The 17759-nt window shown below is 41.8% G+C and overlaps 1 long non-coding RNA gene across 1 annotated transcript; it reads right to left on the bottom strand.

Moving 5' to 3' along the window:
* Positions 1-14802: 14802 nt before the first annotated feature.
* On the bottom strand, positions 14803-17368 carry LOC123112235 (uncharacterized). Its single transcript, XR_006455278.1, has 3 exons — positions 16990-17368; positions 16036-16894; positions 14803-15924 (listed from the first exon to the last, which is right to left on the bottom strand). It is a non-coding gene; the product is annotated as an uncharacterized lncRNA (long non-coding RNA).
* Positions 17369-17759: the final 391 nt, after the last annotated feature.

The following is a 17759-nucleotide window of genomic DNA, read 5'->3' as shown; positions in this document are numbered from 1 at the left end:
CATAGTCTTTGTGAAAGGGATCAACGAACCCGGGTGGTTGTGACACATATACTTCTTCTTGTAGAGGACCGTTAAGGAAAGCACTCTTCACATCCATTTGATGTAATGTAAAACCATTGAAAGCGGCATAAGCAAGTAAAATGTGAATGGATTCAAGACGGGCAACGGGGGCAAAGGTCTCATCAAAGTCCAAACCTTTAACTTGTGAGTACCCTTGTGCCACTAACCTTGCCTTGTTGCGGATGATGACACCATTTTCATCTTCCTTGTTCTTGAAAATCCATTTTGTTCCAATGACATTGTGCTCGGTGGACGGCCTCTTGACTAGTGACCACACTTGGTTGCGTTCAAAGCTGTTCAACTCTTCTTGCATAGCAACAAGCCAATCGTTGTCCATCAATGCCTCTTGTACCTTGAGTGGCTCAATACTAAACACAAACGAGAAGTGAGCACAAAATTTTGTCAAATGTTTACGAGTGACTCTACCTTCCGAGATGCCAGTGAGGATTTTGTCAACATCAACACGACCGGCCACTCGAGGCATGATGGAGGTGAGGGTTTCACGAGGTTCAACGTCATGCCCATCATCCACATATTCAACATATGGATCATTCATGTGTGGAGGAAGATCTTCTTGTTCATGTTGCATTTGTTGAGGTTTGTCATCCATGATTGGACTTTCTTGTTCTTGCTCTTGATGATGATCTTGTTCTTGATGATTATCATTAAGAGAGACTTGATCAACCTCATCAACTTGGGCTAAGGGTATAGGTTGACCACTAGGAACTTGTGTTGGTATGGATGTTGAAGTAGTTTGATGATGTGTGAGACCTCCATCTTCTTCTTCATCATCATGAGGTTCTTGTTCCATAGGAAGAAGTGCACCAACACCCATGTTCAAAATGTCTTGAGAAGAATCTTCTTCACCTACATCACTTAGATCAACTTGCTCCCCATGGGAGCCATTAAATTCATCAAACACCACGTCACAAGTTTCTACAACACATCCATTGGATTTGTTGTAGACTCTATAGGCATGAGAGTTTGATCCATAACCAACAAATATACCCTCAATTGTTTTGGATTGAAATTTTCCTAACCGTTCTCTTTTGTTGAGAATGAAACATTTGCACCCAAATACACGAAAGTACTTGACATTTGGCTTGTTTCCAGTTAGAAGCTCATATGGAGTCTTTTCCAATATAGTGCGGAGGAAGAGTCGGTTTGATGCATGGCATGCAGTATTGACAACTTCAGCCCAAAAACTATGTGGTGACTTGTATTCATCCAACATGGACCTTACCAACTCTACAAGTGTATGGTTCTTCCGTTCGGCTACACCATTTTGCTGAGGAGTGTATGGAGCTGGATATTGATGCTCAATCCCTTCATCACTAAGAAATTCTTCCAAAGTATAGTTCTTGAACTCAGAGCCATTGTCACTCCTTGTTGCTCGGATTTCTTTGTCAAACTTGCGTTGGGCTTGCTTGGCAAAATCAATGAAGGTGATCTTCGTTTCGTCCTTGGACTTGAGGAAGAACACCCATGTATATCTTGAGTAATCATCAACAATGACAAGCCCATACTTTCCCCCCCAAGACTATCCCATGAAGGAGGCCCAAAAAGGTCCACATGAAGGAGCTCCAGGGGCCTTGAAGTAGATACTATGTTCTTGGGTGGGTGCTTTGATTGATGTTGCTTCCCAGCTATGCATGCACTACACACACGATCTTTCTCAAAAGAGACATTGGTTAGTCCAAGGATGTGATTCCCCTTTAAGAGATCTTGAAGATTTCTCATGCCGACATGGGCTAGCCGGCAATGCCATAGCCACCCCTTGTCAGCCTTGGCCATTAGACAAGTTGCATGGAATGTGCTCTCTTTCGAGAAAATCAACCCTGTAAGGTCGCCATCCAACTCTCCAACAAAGGCCACTTCGAGAGTATCTCTCTTAAAGACTTTCACATCCATTAGTCCAAAGAGTGTATCATAACCAACAGAAGCCAATTGGCGAACAGAAAGCAAGTGATATTTAAGGGATTGGACAAGCATAACATTTGCAAGAGACATGTCGTTGGTGATAGCCACCTTGCCCAACCCGAGTACTTGTCCTTTTGAACCTCCACCAAACATAATTCTCATGAATGGTTGAATAGCTTCCATGAAATGTAGAGCAATTTGCTATCTCCGGTCATATGATTTGTACATCCACTATCAATAACCCATTTCACTCCACCGGAGAAGCTTACCTACACACAATTAGGACTTGGTTAGAGGCACCCATTTTGTAATGGGACCTCTCAAGTTAGTTACAAGGGTCTTAGGGACCCAAATAGCATACAACCGGAATGCATTTCGAGGACCAACAAATTTTGCAAAGACTTCTCCATCCTTAGTCTTACGAAGTACATAGGAAGGAGGCATGAACTCTTTAGGCTTGTTGAGAGTGGGCATGCCCCTTGTGGCCTTCCCACTCACAACCTTACCTTTCTCCTTGTGACCTTCTCTTACAAAAGTTTCGTTTAGAGGAGTTGTGCACTTTTGGGAGGACGTCTTCTTCTTGCTTGTGCTAGGGTCAAACCCAAGTCCCTCTTTGGCAAACACCTCATTGTGTTGGCTCAAAATCTCATCAAGATTCTTTTGCCCTTGAGCACATGTCATGAGACCTTTCTCAATTTGAGCCTTGAGAAAACGATTTTCCTCAAGAATAGATGCTAGATCACTACTAGAGTTAGTAGCACCAGCATCAACATTTATAATAGGGGAAGAGTAAGCCTTGGCTAAAGTTTCAAGATAAGTAAGTTTGAGCGTCTCAAAACTCTTTCTAAGAACGGTGAGCTCTCCTTCCTTAGTCTTGAGGGACACAGATAGAAGCTCACAATCCTTAGATAGAGAAGCATGAGACTTCACAAGCTTGCTTTTATCATTCATTAACTCTTCACAAGAGTCAATAGCCTTTTTCAAGGAGGCAAGATCATTAGTGTGAACATCAATGTTTGCACCAATTTTTAAGCATAGTTCATCATTTCGTGTTTCCTCATATTGGACTTTCCGCTCAAGGATTTCACACTTTTCCTTTTCCTTGGTGACGAGGGTTTCAAGTTCCTTAATGGTGATGGTGTGCTTACTCACCATCTCCATAAGCATACGAAACATAGTGAGTTTCTTTCCTTTGAGGGAGCACATGAACTTATTAAGTTTAGCAATCATAGGATCATCTAGATCATCATCCTCATAGCTATCCTCCGCAACAAGGTACTCATCACTAGGAGTAGAAGGTGTGAAAAGAGGAGGATTTGATAGTGGAGTTACCTTGACCTTGTCAGAAGAGCTTTGGTCCTCTCCTTCTTCAACCATGGCCTTTGCCATTAGGCACTTGTGAGCGTTGCCCTTGTAATCTTTCATGTAGTTGTAGGTGACCACGTCACCACTCTTGTTTACTAACCTCAACGTGTCTTGAGAGTCTTGAGCAACTCCGGCAACACCACTAACATCATCCGGATCAGATTCTTCTTGAGCAACCATTGCCATTCCATCCCTCTTCTTGAGCTTGGAGTTCAAAGGATTTGGCAACTTCTTCTTGGGAAAGGTCTTGGGAAACCTTGGTTTATCTTCTCTCTTCTCATAAGGGCACTCGTTGGAGAAGTGACTAGTTTCTTCACAGTTGTAGCATTTTCTCACTTTCTTCTTTTGAAATCTTCCCTTGAATTTTCCGGCGCTAAACTTCTTGACAAAAAGAGTCATGTCTTCATACGAAGGGCCCTCGTCAGAGTCAATCTCATTACCATCTTCATCCTCATCATCTTCTTCTTCTTCACTTTGCTCATCTTCACATACTTGCTTGGCCTTCAATGCAAGATTGATTTTTGATGATGGGGAACCATGCATGGCAAGATGTTTTGTGGCATTGGCCTTTGACTCTTCAAATAGCTGGAAGGTGGATATGATGTCATCTATAGTCATTTCCTTGAAGGTATGGTGTTGTCTTATGTCCCACACCATTTGATGATGATATGGAGCAAGAGCATGAAGCAACTTATCCACAAGAAACCTTTTAGTCATATTGAATCCATCTTGTGTCTTGTCACACTCACATGACTCAATATCCGCAGTGAGAGTCATGAGACGCTCAAGGAGTTGATTGGCGGTTTCACCTTTTTCCATACAAAATTTTTGCAATTGCCCCTTGGCAATTTCATATTGAGCACTCCGGAGTGTAGAAGTGCCAGTCCTGGATCGTATAATACTTTCCCATAGTTCCTTGGCACTTTTGATGTGTATGAACGGTCTCCTTTGCTTTTCATCCATACCTCTCCTTATACACATGATTGCCGTGTCATTGAGGTTCTTGTCATATATTTCTCTTGGTGTGGGGTTCTTTGGATCAACCACATGATAGCCATAATCTATAATCTCCAGCATCTCATTGTTTCCATGTCGAAGATGATCCTGCATAGCAACTTTCCACAATGCAAAATCGGCAGTAGCAGTAAGTAAAGGAGGTTTGCCTTGAGGGTTATATCTTGGTTTCTCAACCTGAGGTCTTGCATAAAGCCAAGGAACACTAGTGTGTTCATTGCTAGGAGGTTGTTGACCAAGTGATGAAGTAGGCACGGTTGGCCTCGGACTCACACCACTTGAGTGTGGTGCAAGCACCGCGGACAACGTGGCTAATCTCATTTGGACCAAGGCCTCAAGAGAAGCATCATGCTCCTCTTTTTGCTTAGCAAGGGACCGTTCTAGATCCTAAGACGTAAAGGACTTGACTTCAGAAGAAGCCTCGCCTTTATCCTTAGGATCTACAATCAGGGGAGTCCCATCTGGGTTCATCTCGCTCTAGGGCGGTTAACCCACAAGAATAGAGCACGAGGCTCTGATACCAATTGAAAGGATCGAGATGGACCTAGAGGGGGGGGTGAATAGGTACAATTACAAATTTTAATTATTACCTGGCAATTTTTAGGCAATAATGCGGAATATGAAGATGAGCCTAACAATTGCACGTGAGCACAAAGTACTAAGAAAATAACACAAACACGTAAGTAGGCAAGCACAATATAATGTACGTAAGTGTAAAGAGACAAGTAACCACAAGTAGAGAGTTAAGGTTAGGAATAACCGCAACTCTAGGAGACGAGGATCTAAGCCGATGTTCACTTCCTTGGAGGGAAGCTAGTCACCGTTAGAGGGATGGATGTTACCACGAAGGCACACCAACGCCACGAAGGCTCACCCTATTCTCCCTTTGAGACAACACCATGGAGGCGTTTCTCAACCACTAGTGGTAGACCTTGGGGTGGTCTCCAAACCCTCACAAACTTTTCCGAGGGTAATCACAAAGTTCAATTCCTCTCCGAATGACTCCTACGGCCTAGGAGTCTCCAACCTCCAAGAGTAACAAGAACGATGGGGAAATGCTCAAAACTTGCTCAAGTCACAAATTCCTTTGGTGCAAAGAAGGGGAAGAAGTGGATCTATCACTTGATTGGAGAACTTCTCTCAAAATGCTCCTAGAACACTTGGGAATCTAGGATTTAGTGTGGATGAATGAGAGAGAGTGAGGAGTGTTCTTGTGAGGCTCAAAGTGAATGTTCAACCCTATCCCGTGGAAGGGAAGGGTGTATATATAGGTGGTGGGAAAAAGTGACAGTTTGGGTTACAGGATGGCCGGACGTCCGGAGAACGTCGGACGTCCGGAGGCCCAAATGGCTCCGGACGTCCGACAGTCATCGGACGACCGGGCGCTGTGAAAAGTGTGACCCACAATCCAGTGTACAGGATACGGACGTCCGAGCGGGGCCGGACATCCGTAAGAATGCTTCTGATGTGAAAGTGTCGGACGTCCGGAGGGTTCCGTACATCCGTAAAAATGTTTCTGTTGTGGAAGTGTCGGACGTCCGGAAGTGTCCGGACGTCCGGGCAATCAGGAAGGACCGGACGTCCATAGAACACCGGACGTCCGAAAGGCAAGGTATAGAGATAGTAACTTTTGAGCAAGTTTTTCACTAGATCCATCGATCCCCTCTTAATAGTGCGGGATCCCTATACTCAAGAACAAACCATAAATGAAGTCAACATCTTGTATCTCCATTTTTTAGTTATATGCTTTTGTCCCTAGTCATGATCCATGCACACGGTCTTTGGAACATAATCCTGAGATATACTTGATAAACATGATTAGTCCCGAGCATATGTGTTGTCATCAACATCAAAATATGATTAAGGGCATGATTGCACTTTCAAAGACGCCAAAACACCTTTGGGCAGAAGCGGTTGAGACAGCTTGTCATGCAACAAATCATCTATATCTTCACAAGCAACTCGGCAAGACGACATACGAGGTCCTCACCGGTAACAAACCCCAAGTTGGATACTTTCGGGTATTCGGCTCAAAGTGTTACATTCTTGATAAGCATCAGCGTCCGAAATTTGCTCCTAAGTCTCATGAAGGTTTCCTACTCGTTTATGGCTCAAACTCTCACACTTACCGTGTCTACAACAATTTCACCCGAAAGGTTGAAGAGACGGTAGATGTGAAGTTTGATGAGTCTAATGGATCGCAAGTAGAGCAATTGCCAATTGATGTAGGTGACAAAGATCCTTCGGAAGCAATCCAAGACTTGTCTATCGGCAAGATTCGCCCAACGGAGGTGAAGGAAAGTACCTCGTCTGTCCAAGTGGAAGCCTCGACCTCACACCAAGGTGAACCACGAGTTGACTTGGAGGCATCCACAAGTGGGACACATCAAGATGATGAGAACGAGGATGTACAACAAGATGAACCTCGACGAGCTCCTTCTCCACCTCCATGGGAGAACGATCACGCCAATAACAACGAAGAAAGACAAGAAGAAGAACAAGACAATGAAGAGGATGTTCTACCTTGACACAAACAAAAGCTATCACGAGTTCGAGCAAGAATCTCAAGAGATCATCCCGTCGAACAAATCTTTGATGACATTCAAACCAGGAGAATTACTCGTTCTAAAACTTGTTTGGCTAAATTTTGTGAACATTACTCATTCATTTCTAGTATTGAACCTATGAAGGTTGAAGAAGAATTGGAAGATCCGGATTGGATAAATGCCATGCACGAAGAGCTACACAACTTTGAGAGGAATCAAGTATGGACGTTGGTTGAGAAGCCCGATGAGAAGCACAATGTCATTGGAACCAAATGGGTGTTTTGGAACAAGCAAGATAAAGATGGACAATTTGTACGCAACAAGGCTCGTCTCGTTGCTCAAGGCTACACTCAAGTCGAAGGTATGGACTATGGTGAGACTTATGCCCCCGTTGCTAGACTTGAGTCCATTCGCATCTTACTTGCCTATGCCAATCATCAAGACATTACCTTATATCAAATGGACATCAAAAGTGCTTTTCTTAATGGTGAAATTGAGGAGGAAGTTTATGTTAAACAACCTCCCAGCTTTGTTAATCCTAAGAAACCCGACCATGTTTACAAACTTCACAAAGGTCTTTATGGTCTTAAGCAAGCTCCTAGAGCTTGGTATAAATGCTTGAATAAGTTTCTTCTTGATAAAGGGTGTGAAATTGGTAAAATTTATTCTACACTCTTTACAAAAAGAGTTCATGGAGAATTATTTGTGTGCCAAGTTTATGTTGATGATATCATATTTGGATCAACTAACCCTCATTTTAGTGAGAAGTTTGGGAAGCTTATGTCGGAGAAGTTTGATATGTCTATGATGAGTGAACTCAAGTTCTTTCTTGGTTTGCAAATCAAGCAAACTAAGGAGGTAACCTTTATCTCTCAAACGAAGTATATCAAGGACTTATTCAAGAAGTTCAACATGCAAGAATGCAAAGGTATGAATACCCCCATGCCTACTAGTGGACATATTGACTTGACAAAGGATGGTGAACCGATTGACCAAAGGTTTATCGCTCTATGATTGGTTCATTGTTATATCTATGTGCCTCCCGTCCCGATATCATGCTAAGTGTGTGCATGTGTGCACGATATCAAGCAACCCCCAAAGAGTGTCATCTTAAGGCTGTGAAAAGGATAGTGAGATACCTAATACATACGCCAAATTTTGGCATTTGGTATCCTAAGAGGTCGTCTTTTGATCTTGTTGGCTACTCTGACTCGGACTATGCCGGTGACAAGGTTGATAGAAAGTCCACTTCGGGTACTTGTCAATTTCTTGGTAGATCTCTTGTGTCTTGGTCCTCCAAGAAACAAAACTCGGTATCCTTATCCACCGCCAAAGCGGAATACATTGCCGCTGGTTCATGTTGTGCTCAATTACTTTGGATGACCCAAACTCTTAAAGATTATGGAATATATGTGAAACATGTTCCATTGCTTTGTGACAATGAGAGTGCTATTAAGATTGCTCATAATCCCATGCAACATTCTCGAACTAAGTATATTGAAGTTTGACATCATTTCATTTGAGATCATGTTGCTAAGGGAGATATCAAACTTAAGCATGTTTGTACCGACAAGCAATTGGTGGATATATTCACTAAACCACTTGATGAGAAAGTGTTTTGCAGGTTGAGTGGTGAATTGAACATCATTGATGCCTCAAATTTGGAGTAGAAACTCCATGTGGATGCATGCAAGCCATGAGCCTTACTATGACTAATCCTTGACCATTCTCTTATGATGATGATCATATGTCTTGGATACTCTTGTACTATTGCATGCTATCTAACCCTTGTAGGAACTTGGATAATCCCAATTCTATGAGATTGCAACTCAATCATACTTTAAGCAATCTCTACATCTCCAAGTCTCTACAAAATGGTGGATGAAGACGAGGAAGCACGAAACCATTCAATATATCCTTTGAGAAATTCCTTATATAAAATTTCAATTGGTATTCAATTTCAATTGGTATCAAATTTCATGATTGTCACTTTGGACACACAAGTGCTCTTCCTTGCAAGACTAACCCATGTAGAAAGATGAATTTCAACTACAAGTGGTACTCCCAACTCTTGATGATCTACATCAACTTGAGCACCCTACACAAGTTCACCCTACAACTACTTGAGCACCCTTCTTTACCCAGGTACATCTTCTTCAAGCTAGCTCAAGACCTCAAGCTAAATATATGCATCACACTCATGTGCATGAAGATCTCTTTTGGCAAGAGAGACTCATGAACATGAAGGTATAATTCCAGTATCTATATCATTTGCTCTGATACATATAGCCAAGACACATGTAACTCATTGCTTGATCTGACATGTTTATGTATTCTCATACTCTTATGATCTATCATCACATGATTGCATACATGTAGGGGGAGCCAATGCATGTTGCATGTATTTTCAAAGCTTTACTTGCTATTCCCTTATATCTTTATCTAAAGCTTTGATGTATGTTGTCATCGATTACCAAAAAGGGGGAGATTGAAAGCACAAGTGCTCCCTGGGTGATTTTGGTAATTCATGACAACATATCTCTTGTTGGACTAATACTTATACCTAGTGCATTTCAGACAAGTTCAACATTGGAGTGGCATGGACACGGACAAGAGGATGTGGAACCCCTTCAAGATGCTAAGGACAAATATTGGCAAAATCTCAAGACTCTACATTTTCTATTTTAGTGATCCAAGATCACATTGAGTCCATAGGAAAGCCAATACTATTAAAAGGGGATGAGGTATTGCTTAATGGCTTGCTTGCTCAAAGTGCTTAGTGATGTGCTCCAAAACCCTCAGCCACTTTCTCACATCCACATATGTCCTAAACCTAAATGTCAAACTCAGCCTCACCAACTTTGTCTATCCAGCGCCACCGAGTTTCATCTTATTCAGCCACTGCCAAACCCTAGTCACTTCGGTCTCCCCAATGGGATCTCGGTCTCATCGAGATGGGCTTGCAAACTCTCTGTGATCCATTGCAACATTTCTGGCCTAACCGAGCTTATGCAGTCGGTCCCACCGAGTTTGCTTGACCAATCCTCTGTTTACTTATTACAAAAATCGGTCTCACCGAGTTTGAGTAATCGGTCAAATCGAGTTGAGGTTTTACCCTAAACCCTGCACATCGGTCTCACCGAGATGACTATATCAGTCCCACCGAAAACTCTAACGTTCATATTTTGACCTGAATTGGTCTGGCCGAGTTTGCTGATTCGGTCCCACCGAGTTTGGGAATCTGGGTGTAATGGTTAGATTTTTGTGGAGGCTATATATACCCCTCCACCCACTCTTCATTCGTGGAGAGAGCCATCAGAACAAACCTACACTTCCACTACACATTTTTTGAGAGAGAATCACCTACTCATGTGTTGAGACCAAGATATTCCAATCCTACAATATGAATCTTGATCTCTAGCCTTCCCCAAGTTGCTTTCCACTCAAATCATCTTTCCACCATAGCCAAATCTGTGTGAGAGAGTTGAGTGTTGGGGAGACTATCATTTGAAGCACAAGACCAATGAGTTCATCAATAACACACCATCTATTACCTTTTGGAGAGTGGTGCCTCCTAGATTGGTTAGGTGTCACTTGAGAGCCTCCGTCAAGATTGTGGAGTTGAACCAAGGAGTTTGTAAGGGCAAGGAGATCGCCTACTTCGTGATGATCTACCCTAGTGTGGCAAGTCCTTCGTGGGCGATGGCCATGATGGGGTAGACAAGGTTGCTTCTTCGTGGACCCTTCGTGGGTGGAGCCCTCCGTGGACTAGCGCAAATGTTACCCTTCGTGGGTTGAAGTCTCCATCAATGTGGATGCACGACAGCACCACCTATCGGAACCATGCAAAAAAATCTCCGTGTCTTCAATTGTGTTTGCACACTCCAATCCCATCGCTTTACTTTCTTGCAAGTTGCATGCTTTACTTTCCGCTGCTCATATACTCTTTGCATACTTGCTTGAATTGTATTGTGTATGCTTGAAATTGTGTTAATCTACCACCTCAACTTGAAAAACCTAAAAACTGCCAACTTTGTTTGTTGAGGGACTAATCACCCCCCCCCCCTCTAGACACCTCTTCTCGATCCTTTCATTTGGGCTATCCATTTATTCTTATTTTATGAAAGTGACCAAGATGGAATTTCCTTGATGTGAAGTTGCTTATGAGATTTTGCTAAAGCTACTAATATCCGCTATTCTTCATTTCTCCAAAAATATTGTTTTTATTTGTACAGAAAAGTCGGTTTCAACGGTGCCAAGGGAATGAGAAGGGAGTTCGTTAGGAAGGAGAATAGGATATATGAGAGATCTGGAAGCATAAGATAAAGAAGTGAACTTAGCATTATCTCATAATCCTAGAGTAGGACAACACCCAACGACGCCTCTGTTGATTTTCGTCAACCCTTTTCTACACTACTCCCTAGACTGGTTAGTTTTTGTAAGCCCGTTGATCTTTGGTGTTTTTCTTCTTCTGAAAGAATAGATTACATGTCGTTCGATGCTTTTGCATTTTCCAAATCCCACTTTCGTTACCTGATTCATTGAGATCTAATTCATATGCGTGCAAATACTAAAGTAATTTGGATTTAGGTAATGTGATCCATGAGAGGATGGCCAAGACCTTGTAGCCGGAGAGGATAAGACATTACATATTGTGTCTGTCATTTGTTGTTGAGTTTGAAGTTCTGCTGGTGACATGACATTTTTTGTTGTACATTATCCTTCCGTTGTTTCCAAACTATGTCTAGGATCACAATTCCAAGGATATGGGCGCTACATTTGGAAAACTCTCTCAACAATGCATAGCTAATGCCGAAAGAAGAATATACAATCTCGCAACTTCTGCGCAATTACATTATTAAGGTTCACGACGGTCTGTTCAGAACTGATTTGGATACTTGTGTTTGAATTTTGCATATCCTGTCTGGTGAGGCACCTATTTTTAGTACGAACAGATCTTTTGGCTCCTCACTTTTCGTTGAATTACACCTGCATGTTTACCATTGTGATAACACCCTAATGTTGCTATGTGTATTTCTGAATACCTTCATCTTTGTTGCATTGTTTCTGTTATATTTGGTACTTACTGCTTTCTCCATTGGATTCTTGCTACTGGCTCCGCTAGGACATGCCTGCCACACATGCTACTGTAGCACCTTCATCGACAAAACAATAGTTAATTTGAAGCCGACATAGTGCATGGAGGAGGAGGAATATGAAGAATTGTGAGGGGGGATTGTGAGCCGGATATGCCATTGACTTTGACGGCAAGTTGCAATGGGGAATCATGTATAGTAGATGAAGGAGGAAGAACAAAAACAAGAAGAAAAAAAGAAGAGTGATTTAACGTTCAATAAGGTTGCTTCGGTGTGCATGAGTCCCAAAAGTATATGTTTAACATCATTGGTGTTAAACTAACATATAAACAAATGTCAACACATTTCCAAACGTGAACATTTTATAAAGACATTAACATATTTCAGAAAATCTGTTTTTTAAATCTGTGAGAAATATATAAGATAATATTATGACTGAAAAGGCGAAAATAAGAAATAACCTTCTCACTAGGGCAAATCATTCCCCAGGTCATTGCGAGGAAATAAATGATCTCTAAGACCCATGTTTGTACTTCAGCTAGTCCAGTTATAGTATAGAGCATTTCTCCGATTAGCATTAGTGTTTTTTGATTATTATTTTCTTATTCTTATTTATCTTTTCTCTATTCACTTATTTTTATTTTTCCTTTTTCTTAATTTATTTATAATCTTATTTGCTCAAACTGTTTTTTCCATGTTTTCAATACAGAAAGGAAAATCATAGTACATTAAATGTTGTCTTGCCGTGTAATTTAAGTGAACAATATTTTAATGGGTTGAATATTATTTCTAAATACATAAAAGCTTTCCGTACATGTTGGAAAATAATTTAAAATGTGTATTTACACATATAATTATTCTTTATCTTTGGAACAAATTTCACGAGTCGAGTGAGGCATTAATATCTGATATATACAAACAATTGTTTTCAGTAGCTGAAGCCACATTTTTGCATAAATTACATGAAAAAATGCCTATGTCTTGTGCTACTGCGTGGTGGGATGTGATTGTTAAGAATATTGTTGTATTTCAGAATGTTGGGATATAAATTCTTTTTATAAGGAAATAAAATGAATCTGTTAAACAACGTAAAAATGATTTGATTCTCAAAAGTCACCACCTCACCGACGCTTTCTATGGGCAACCTCACACAATTTTATGCAATAAGCATGGATATGTAGACTATGTGAGTTGTCCTCTAGGGCTCTTTCATTCAGGATTTCCATAGAATTTTTCGGAGGAATTGAAAACCTAGGGATTTTTCATAGGATTCATTTCTACTCTATTCTTGAGAAAAATTAGGAGCGCCTGAAACTCAGCCGAGTAAAAAATAACTCTCTCTCTAGGTTGGCTGACGTCATTGCATTTTTAAATGGGCTCAATCTTCTACTCGACTCAATGACCTGACTACCCATAGCTAAGCCCAACATGCACATCTGGCCTGGTTTCTCCACGTACATGCATGGCTTACCTTTTTAGGCCCAATACAACACGTACACATTGGCTATGAGTTGGGATATTATTTTGCCACTAAAAAGGTGAGTTGGGATTTTTTTGAGGGGATGCGAGCTGGGACGCAAAAGTAAAAGCATGTTTGCTTCGCAGGGTTTTGCAAATATAGGAATATGTAAATCTGGAGCTGAGGACATACCACATGCTTTGTTCAAATGTGATATGGCTCGTTCGGTCTGGGAGGTACTGGGGATGAGGAGGTTAATTGACGAGGCGGTAAAGATTGATCCATCGTGCTCCATGATCATCGAGTACTAGATCATTGATGGCGTGCGTGGCCACGCCCGTCCATTTTGAATGTTGTTTGATAGGGTTAGAAATTTATGTAAAACATGGAGTTCCTCTTTATTTTGAAAACAGAGAGTGCGTAATGAAAGTTCCATCGAGCCTCCATTGGCCTGGTTGTGGGCCGTATTTGTTTATATTAAACTTGAACCCTAATACAAACCTTAATGGCGGGCGTTTTCTTACCCATATTTATCCAATTAGAATGGTATGTAAATTGACCAAGAAACAAAATTAAATATGTGTTACAGGATGACAACTTCATGGCCTTGCCCTTGGCAGATTTGTGAATAAAATATGTAGTTTTGCGTGCAAATAAAGCTAATGAATAAAATATAAATATATATATGAATAGTATTACTGTGTGTGTGTGCGTGCGTGCGTGTGTTTGTGTGTGTGTGTGTGTGTGTTTAGAGATTTATCTATGTGAGAATATAAGCATCAGGCCAAATTAATCTTCCTTCAAGAGTAATTACAAAGGGAGGGGCATTAGAAATGTATTAGAATAATAGCATGCAGACCAATAGTGAATGCTAGTGTGGTCCCAATCGATTATCCTTCGTGACTTTTTTTTAGAATCACACCTGAATATATTATTCAAACACCGTCGAGGCAGCAAGCACAGAATTACAAAGGCACGACGCAGCGTGCAGAGATGTAGGAACCCCACGCGGAGACGTCCTCCTTGTCACATTCTGCCATGAGACGATGTGACCAAAGGTTTAAGACAGACATAAGGGCCCTAAGGGTGCATAACATAGCAGTTAATTAATAATAACTGAAACATGCTGCATGCAAATATAGTTGACAAAGATCATCAGCTATACCAGTTAGTTTTTTTTTCTCATTAAAAGCACAACAAAGGTGTACCTTGCTTACATGGCACAGTTATGGCAGGAAAATAGTAGCATATCTAGTCTTGCATCCGCAAGACTGAAGTGCTCCTTGTGTAATGCAGCTGCCTAAGCTTGAAAATGCCATTCCATGAATGCAATTCTCCGCTCGCCACATATGCGGCCACATACAACCTTAAAGAAAAGAGAGACTGATACATTTGTATACATTTTCAAGTCTCCAACGACACAACTGACAATACAGACAATGCCATTAAATGACTGTTTTGGATTTACTCAAAACATTTCCAGAATGTAAATTATTGTTTCTCATAAATGAACTAAGAAACCATTTCCCCTTTGCATACAAAGTGAGAAGTACTGAAGCAGTTTTGACACAAAAACAAAATGAAGATTCAACTACTGATATGGTGAGACATATAGCAATGGATGTTGTTAGTATGCAAACTACAAATGAAAGATTGGGTTTCGTATGTTCAAAATATATAACATTAGGTGTCAAGAAATTTTGTGATGATAATCCTTTTTTTACAAAGCATACTCTGCCTCTATCGTTAGAAAGTTTGGAACATGGCCAAGATGCATAAACCGTAACTGAAACATGAATTGTACTTTAGGCAATTCTAGCTACAGATTTTATTTAATGCTAGTAGTAAGAAACGGCAGAGGCACAGGAACAAGAGTATCTAGGAGGCTTATGGGACATATATTATGGGACACATATCTACTACCGTTCATATTGTTCACACATATTCTGTTTGGAACGTATATTATGATTGCTTGTGAAGGTGATATGTGAAGTCATATGTCGCACGTCCCACTTTGTCCACCCTCTCTAGTGATAATAGCATAAGTAGTCATCATAAAAGAAATTAACGCGTTTTGGCAGGAAATTCAAGGTCCTGACAATTATTATTGATGTCATGGCAATTGATGATTCATTATAGATGCACTGGCAGCTATTTTACAATTAATTATTATCAAAAAATCATTAGCAATAGCAAAGAGTGAGACTGACAAGCTTCAGTAAACAGACCCGAATCTCTTTAAGTGTAAATGTCCTGATGTGGTCAGTACATAAGCATTTGAATACTTTTCATTAGCCCATGGTCTATTTATTTGGCAAGCTCTCAATAATATTTGATTATGGCATAAGAAATGAGAAGATACTGCAGTCAAGCAAAAAGAAAAAAGAGCCACAAGTTAAGATCGTCTGAGTATCTTCAAGGCTGCCCTTGCTAATATTCAATTCCAGAAGCCCATTGGCAAGTCCTTCGCAAAACAAAATAAATGAAATGAATATCAGAGTATTATGGACACCATAATTTAAACTGGAATACAAAGGACAAATAAAAAATTAAAGGGAGATAAAGAAAAGTGTACCGGTTAGTCTATAACCAAAGACAACAAATCTTGTTCCGGCTCCAAATCTGAAACAGTATACGTAAGTAAGCATCACTCATCAGTTACTGAAGATACACATTGTCAGTATGTCTGTTCTTTTGGTACTGATCGCACAGTCATGCATAATCAAATAAATAGATCACCAAGCTCAATAATCTGCCAAAATCAGTTGACCACAGCCAGCATGAACATCACTTGTATGCAATGTTTTTTTGGAATAAGAGAACACCGGGACAATGCAATTGCTTGGTGGAAGAACTGGTCATCACCACCGTCTTACTCATCCTCACGGACGCACTCGCACTCGACGCTTCTCAGCCATTCGCTGACGCGCTCACTCAGGGAGTTGTCAGCGCAGAAGGTGATCCACTGGTTCAGGACCTGCGATGGCGGTGGCGACTCGTTCACCATCGCCTTCCTGTTCCTGCAGTTGGTCGGCTCATCGTGAGTGTCCAACATGTACCCGCCGCCGGAGTGCCTTCATCACTTAGAATTTAACAATGTAAAATCTCTGCATGAGAGGATTAGTCTTTGCCTAAAAATAGTGTGATGGTAAACTCCTAACTCTGAAACTACATTAAGGGATAACCAACATATACATGTCCAAACAAAGTGTGTCATTCATGGGCTATAGGTTCTGCATAATTGTATAGAATTTAACAAGGTAAAACCTCTGCATGCGAGGATAGGCCGCACCTTGTGCCTGCCTCACGGTACAGGTGTTGATAGTACAGGTTCTACGTAATGCACATCAGGGAAAATTATGATTATTTGCACATGATCTCCTCCTCCCCTACTCCAACCTCCGCCTGTTACACAGATAAGGCTTCTTCCTAAACTGTGAGACAAGTTGCATATGGTGAATACGCTAGATTTTGGAATGGGGCAGCCATGACAGTGAGGGGAAAAGGAGACGAGAGGTTGTGGATGCACCTTCGTGAAGGGCCTTCTTCTGATCTGGATCCCACTACTTAGCCCGTGGAAAGGTAAGAGAAGATGGGTCGCGACGCTGGCTGGGTGAAGATGGAAGCGCCGTCTTCCATAGATGCAAAGGGCCCGTTTCTCCTCTTGCGCTCGTATGCCGCCACAGCACCCTACCCTCCTCTTGTGATCTTGTGCTGCCGCCAAGAACCAAGAGCAGGTGGCTTACGGGGGAAGGCATGCTCGTGGCAGCGGTGACGGGGCGGTGGCGGCGGCGACGCCGCCTAGGGATCGCCCGATGCCGAGAGAGATTTACAGGAGGCCGGGTGTGGAAAGGATGGGGCTGGAGTGGAGCGAGGGGCCGTGCGAAGCGAAACGTCGCTGAATGCCTCCTTCGAAGCTGGGATGGGCTTCGTGCGGGAGAGGTCCAATCAACCACAGGCCTCAGAAAATTCTCCTGGAGTAGCCTCCCTTAAGGACAGCCAGCCCATGAAGCGAAAAATGTGTGTGTAACGGCTGATCGAAGGGCTGGAGATGACTCCCACACGAAGTCCAACGGCTTACAGAGCAAATAGGGTGAGATGGCTTGGTTTAGGTTCAGTTTTACTGGCCTTAACTTGCTATGTGACCCGGCAGTCCAAGGGGCATACATGGATCCGGTCCGATTTTCAGAGACTGTGGCAGAGGCGATGCATTGTCAGAGCAGAGGATGTCCTAACACCAGTACGCACGGGGCCAACAATTCAGACTTTGATGTTGAATTTCGTTAGGGCTGCAGGGAA

This window comes from Triticum aestivum, chromosome 5B (genome assembly GCF_018294505.1).
Source record: "Triticum aestivum cultivar Chinese Spring chromosome 5B, IWGSC CS RefSeq v2.1, whole genome shotgun sequence".
In the NCBI taxonomy this organism is placed as follows: domain Eukaryota; kingdom Viridiplantae; phylum Streptophyta; class Magnoliopsida; order Poales; family Poaceae; genus Triticum; species Triticum aestivum.
The sequence above is the reverse complement of the archived record's forward strand: the minus strand, read 5'-3'. Positions and strand labels throughout refer to the sequence as shown.